The 6,712-nt window shown below is 45.2% G+C and overlaps 1 long non-coding RNA gene across 1 annotated transcript; it reads right to left on the bottom strand.

Annotated features, from left to right (window-relative positions):
• On the bottom strand, positions 1 to 578 carry LOC148187373 (uncharacterized). Its single transcript, XR_015779014.1, has 2 exons — positions 296 to 578; positions 1 to 199 (listed from the first exon to the last, which is right to left on the bottom strand). It is a non-coding gene; the product is annotated as an uncharacterized LOC148187373 (long non-coding RNA).
• Between the last annotated feature and the right edge of the window lie 6,134 nt (positions 579 to 6,712).

The raw sequence follows: 6,712 nt of genomic DNA, 5'->3' as shown, positions 1-6,712 counted from the left end.
CTGAACTGTTTAGCCGGTTTATTTTAGGAAAAAAAAGGAAAGTTGGTTGAAGGCTTGGCTGGAGTGGACAGGCTGAGGAGGTTGGATTCGGTGGAGCAGGGCAGGCGGTGGAGTGGAAGGTGGAGAAACCAAATTGGCTGCTGAAGACAGAGGTGAGGCAGGTCAAGTCTTGTAAAGTGGTGGAGCTGGCATGGAGGATCTGAGGCACAGAGGAAAAACAGGTAAACTGGTTGTTCAGGAACAAAACCACAAATGAGCCAAATAATCATAGGTAAGGAGGCCTAGACGTCTGTACCGCTACAGAGACTGAACGATCTGGCGGAGTCTGGAGGTCTGAACCAGGGTTATATACACTGCAGGGCTTGATTGGAGATTAGGTGCAGGTGAGGAGAACCAGCAGCTGCAGGAGATCAGATGGGCAGGCAGGAGGAGGGAACCCAGAGTCCACGCCCAGCAACACAGAGGCAGGAGGAGAGAGCCAGAAGTCCACGCCCAGCAACACAGACAGACTGAGACAAACATGACACAATAGGGAGGGGAAGAAACAACAGGAAAACACAAGGAAAGGGAGAGGCTAAGCCTAACCCCTAACAATCCAGGCTTTGAGAGAAAGCTGTCTCCACCTGTGCTACCTTAGTGCACTTATTTATGTTACCGCATCACATTAATATGAGGAGAGTGGATTCTGGAGGGGACTGACACCTGATCCACAATTTGAGTTTTTCCTTTTCTTAACTTTGATGCCTGGACGATGGATGTCTCTTTTTATTCTGGTCTAAAACAAAAAAACTGGAATGCCACTTGCTTCAGTTTTTTCTAAACAATGTATTGCTGAGCTTGTTTGTTCATTCCAAATAAACATACAATTAAAAAAAAAAAAAAAATAAGACACTAGGGCCTTGAGGGGCGGGACCAGTGGGGCCAGTGGGTGGGGGTGGGGCTGCATTGTGGCGGCCTGGCCCTCCTCCCTGCTTTGGTCATTACACCGCCCCTTAATTTTAATTGCACAGGAAACACTGAGGGCATGGGGGGCGGGTGGGGCATTTTGGGAGACTCTACCGTCTGCCAGCGGTGGGGGGCCCAGGCCCTGGCCGTTCCCCCCAATTTTAAAATTGCACCGTAGTCACTCACACGTCTCATAACAACCCCTACATCTATATACACACACCTGCACATGCATACACCCTGCATCCATGTTGGACAGGGGGTCGGCAGGGGCAGGGTGAAATCTCCCACTGCCTCTGTCCCTGGCCCTGCAGGGGTGGATGGGGGTCTGCGGGCTGGGGGAGGCGTCAGTTCTGCTGCAGGGGGTCTCGCCCCTGGCTGGGGGCTATGAGTAATTTTAGTTGGTCTTTTATTGTGGAAAGTAAACAATGAAGGGTGTGTAATGTGTAAATATATCAATACATGCATACTTCATCTTCCTCTTCCTTTCTGTGTGTTTTTCCTCTGTATTTTACCTTATTTTACTGTCTAATTATTATCATTAATGATATTCATAATAATAGCAATAATAGTAATATCACTATTACCATAATTATCATTTACACATTTACACACTTTACTTAATTCATTATTTCTTAGTTGTTTCCTTATTTATCCCTTTTTCCTCACCCCTCTTCTAATGTGGGGTGTCACGGGGCATTGCTTCTGTTCCTTTAATACATACTGCTTATGCCTCGCACTTGCAACGCGAAAACTAAAGGCAGATTAACAACAATTAGGTGAAGACAGGAGTCCTGCATGCCAACTCACAGTGGCCTACCTGGAAGCCACCCTAAAAAAGTTTTTCAGCGAGGCTAAGAAGAGTTCCAAACAAAGATTTGAACGCCTTGAAAGTCAGCTGGGAACCATACAGGAGACCCTAACCAAACATGCTGAAGATATTAAAACCCATCGCACAAATACCACAGCACTACAGGTACGGGTCAAGAACGCTGAAGACGAATTCACAACACACCAAAATTCGCAACCAACTTGAAAATAAATTGGTGGCTCCTGAGGACAGAAGCAGACGAGACAATCTGCGCCTTATCTATTTAAAGGAGAGTGAAGAAAGAGGAAATGCACTAGATTACCTGATGCCCAACTTCCCCAAATCGTTTCCCTGTTGGATGAAAATCCATTGGAGCTCATGCTGGCTCACCGCATTGGGCCACTGCGACAGTCATCTGTTACGCCAAGAGTTGTACTGGTGAAATGTCTATGCTTCACTGACAGAGACCGTATTCTGAATGAGTTCAGAAGAAACTGTGGAAGTATCTGGCCATTTTGTTCGTTTTGCACCGGACTACAGTGACTGTACAGAGAAGCGGAGATGTCCCTGCTACCAACTCATGAACTGGGCTCAAGCCATGGGCTTCGAAGTGTTCTTGCTGTACCCGGCGACCATCAAACTGGTCTGCAGCGCAGAGCAGCTTCTTTTCAACGATCCCTCAGAGGCAGAGAAGTACTCAGATGAGACAAGAAAGAACATTGTCCAAACTTCTTGACTCTGACTCTTCTGCATGAAGTGGCGCGATATGATGATGCTGACGTTGTCTTGTTTTCCCCTGTTCCAAAATAGTTTTTGGGTGGGTAGCTTCCCCTTTTCTTTGGGGAGAGGGGTATGGGTTAGGGAACAAGGGAACAAGGGGATGCCAGGGGGCCTACTGGGTGTTAATATGGGATTGGACCCTATGGGACAGCATTATATTTGTTTCAAATATATCAATATCAAATATGTCTTGCAACATTTCTGCGCTTGCCTGGATAGCAGTACTGTTTGATTCCCCAGAAACGAGTAAGCATCTTGGATTTCCTGCAGAAAAACAAAAGTTGATGTGGCTTTTCTTCAAGAAACCCATTTTTTGGAAAAGGATGTCAGTAGAATGCAGCACAGACTTAACCATGTTTTTGCATCTTCTTCAAATATTAAAAAGAATAGGGGTGTAATGATTCTTGCCAAACACACAATTAATTATACGGATCTGGGATCTGGTAGCGATTCTGAGGGGAGAGTTGCATATATAAAAACATTAATAAATGGAATAAAAATTGGATATGTATATGCACGTAATGTTTTCAATGCTGAATTATATAACTACTTAACTAACATAACACTTAATGCAGTCTGGCTTAACTCATTGGACAGAGCCGGGAGCACAGAATCAAGAGATCAACATCTGGGTTCTAATGCTTTAAGGAAATGGGCTGCAGACTGTTTAGCGGTAGATTCCTGGCATTTTGTACACCCCTAAGTGGGAGAATTCACTTGCTTTTCTTCACACCACTGATCATTTTCACATATTGATTATATTTTTGTCTCTACACAGCTGCATGACAAGATTTCAGGCTTTGAATTACTCCCCATGTCTCTCTCAGATCACAGAGCCATGACAGGTAAAATAACCATTGTTTCTACTCCCAAACGTGCTGCCCGGTGGCATTTCAATACTATTACCCTATTATAGACTGAAACCTTTATAAAAGAAATGAAAGACCGATTACATGAGTTTATAGCAAGTCACAAATCATCAGTGGAAGATCCAGGTATTCTGTGGCAAGCAGTGAAGCTATGCATTAGGGACAAAGTAGTTGGATATGCATCCAATCTAAACAAATCCAGACTGCAGCAAACTCAGAAACTACAAAAAGACATCTCTGAAGTAGAAAACAGAATGGCCCTGATTTTCACTGATTAGTCCTTGAGAGGGAGGTACTCAACAAGGATCTTAATTATCTACTTATGCATAGAGCAGACTCCTCTTACATAGAACACGGCAGAATTATTATAATTATAATATAATTATAATGGTGCAAAACCAAGCCACCAGCTGGCAATGAGACTTAAAACCTATGAAAGACTAGCAAATATAACTTTTATCAAATCCATCGCAGGTAAATTATGTACAGATCAAGCAGAGATAAATGAGTATTTTGGCACATTTTATTCCTCCCTGTATACATCAGAAGTACACTTTGATAACCAAGCCTGTTCCAATTTTTTAACTCCACTGCAGCTGCTGGTGCTTTTCCAGGAGGATTGTACTAACCTTGATGCCCCAGTGTCCTTATCCAAACTATATAAAGCTAATTTATCAATGAAGAAAGGCAAATCACCAGATCTAGATGGTTTGCCTCCAGAATTTTATTTAACCTTCTGGTCACAGTTAGGACCTCTTTGTGCTGGATATGTTCCTTTCTGCAATTTCAAAGGGCTTATTTTCTCAAAACAGCAACATAGCCATAATCTCTTTACTTTTAAAAAAAGGCAAGGACCCACAGGAATGTTCAAATTATCGACCTTTATTTTTATTGAACACGGATATCAAAATATATGCCAAAGTGTTAGCCTCCCGCTTGGAACCTTACATGAACTTTCTAATTCATGAGGACCAAACAGCTTTTATTAAGAACCGCTTGGCCTCAGACGCTGTGTCGCCTTCTTGACATCATTGAGTCTTCTAATAACAGTGATTCTTCGACAGCTATTCTTTCTCAATGCTGCAAAGGCGTTTGATCGCCTGGAGTGGCATTTTTTATGGGCCGTACTTCAACGTATGGGTTTTAGCAATGAATTTATTTCCATGATTCAAGCCCTTAATTCAAATTCCACATCCATGGTTTTGACGGGAAACACTCTCTCTAAGATATTTTCTTTATCATGTAGTTCTCACCAGGGCTGCCCTCTTTCCCCCGTGTTGTTTGCTCTTTCTCTAGAACCTGTAGCCCAGGCCGTCCGACAATCACTTAAACATAATCCTATTTCCATTCATAATTCTAAGCACTTTATTTCCCTATATGCTGATGATATACTGCTTTTTATTAAGGATATTCCTCAGTCTCTTCCCAACCTCCGAAATATTTTTGATAACTTCAGATTTCGGGATATAAAGTTAACTGGGGAAAATCAGCTCTACTGCCACTTAATACCGCAGAAACACAGTTGACATTTAATATCCCCATTGTTCAGAAGATCAGATGCCTAGGAGTACTAATCTACCCTTCAGTCATAAATGTTATAAAAAATAATTACAAAGCACTTATGTCAGAGGTGGAAGCAGATCTACATAGTTGGGAGAGCATCCCATTGTTGTTTCACTCTCGTGTATTTAGCATTAAAATGAATGTTCTTCCAATAATTAATTTTCTCAGCTCAATGATACATCTGTCACCACCCAAAAACTGTTGGAAAAAAACCCACTCGTTGATTTCCAAATTTATCCATCCATCCATCCATCCATCCATCCATCCATTTTCTTCCGATAAACGGGAGTCAGGTCGCGGGGGGAACCGCTGAAGCAGGGAAGCCCAGACTTCCCTCTCCCTAGCCACATCGTCCAGCTCTTGCTGGGGGATCCCGAGGTGTTCCCAGGACAGAGAGACACAGTCTCTCCAGCATGTCCTGGGTCTTCCCCAGGGCCTCCTACCGGTGGGACGTGCCCTGAATGCCTCACCAGGGAGGCGTCCGGGGGGCATCCTCATTAGATGCCCAAGCCACCTCATCTGGCTCTTCTCAATGCGGATGACTGAACTTCTCACCCTATCTCTAAGGGAGAGTCCAGCCAACCTATGGAGGAAGCTCATTTCTTGTACCCGCAATCTTGTTCTTTCAGTCACTACCCACAGCTTGTGACCATATGTGAGGATAGGAACAAAGACTGATTGGTAAATCAAGAGCTTTGCCTTTCGGCTCAGCTCCCTTTTCACCACAACAGATCGGTTTTAGCAGCATTACTGCAGATGCTGCGAACCGCCTGTCGATCTCACGCTCCATCCTTCCCTCACTCATGAACAAGACCCCAAGGTACTTAAACTCCTCCACTTGGGGCAGGATCTCATCTCCAATCTGGAGAGGGCACTCCACCCTTTTCTGGCTTGGCTGAGAACCATGGCCTCACATCTGGAGGTGCTGATTTTCTCTTGGCTGCGAAACTGATCCAGTGAGAGCTGGAGGTCACGGCCTGATGAAGCCAACAGGACCACATCATCTGCAAAAAGCAGAGACGCAATCCTGAGGTCACCGTACCGGACCCCCTTAACACCCTGGCTGCGCCTAGAAATTCTGTTCATAAAGATTATGAACAAAATCAGTGACAAAGGGCAACCTTGGCGGATCCCAACCCTCACCAGAAACGAGTCCGACTTACTACCAGCGATACAGACCAAGCTCTGGCACCGGTCATACAGGGAACAGACGGCCCATATCGGGGGTCCGATACCCCATGTTCCCTGAGAACCCTCCACAGGAATCCCCGAGGGATACAGTCGAATGCCAAGTCCACAAAGCACATGTGGACTGGCTGGGCAAACTCCCATGCATCCTCAAGGATCCTGCCAAGGGTTCATAGCTGGTCCACAGTTCCACGACCAGGGTGAAAACCGCATTGCTCCTCCTGAATCTGGGTTTCTTCTGTCCAGTGGACCCTCCTCTCCAGTACCCCTGAATTGACCTTACCAGGGAGGCTGAGAAGTGTGATCCCCCTATAGTTGGAACACACCTTCCGGTCCCCCTTCTCAAAAAGAGGGACCACCACCTCGGTCTGCCAGTCCAGAGGCACTGCCCCCGATGTCCACACAATGTTGCAGAGTCGTGTCAACCATAACAGCCCTACAACATCAAGGGCCCTAAGGAACTCTGGGTGGACCTCATCCACCCCTGGGGCCCTGTCACCGAGGAGCTTCTTGACCACCTTGGCAACCTCGGCAAGATTGTGGTTATTTTCTATAA

Source organism: Plectropomus leopardus, chromosome 15 (genome assembly GCF_026936395.1).
Source record: "Plectropomus leopardus strain MGB_pleo_1.0 chromosome 15, ASM2693639v1, whole genome shotgun sequence".
Lineage (NCBI taxonomy): Eukaryota > Metazoa > Chordata > Actinopteri > Perciformes > Serranidae > Plectropomus > Plectropomus leopardus.
Note: the sequence above shows the minus strand (reverse complement) of the source record. Positions and strands in the feature narration are given on the sequence as shown.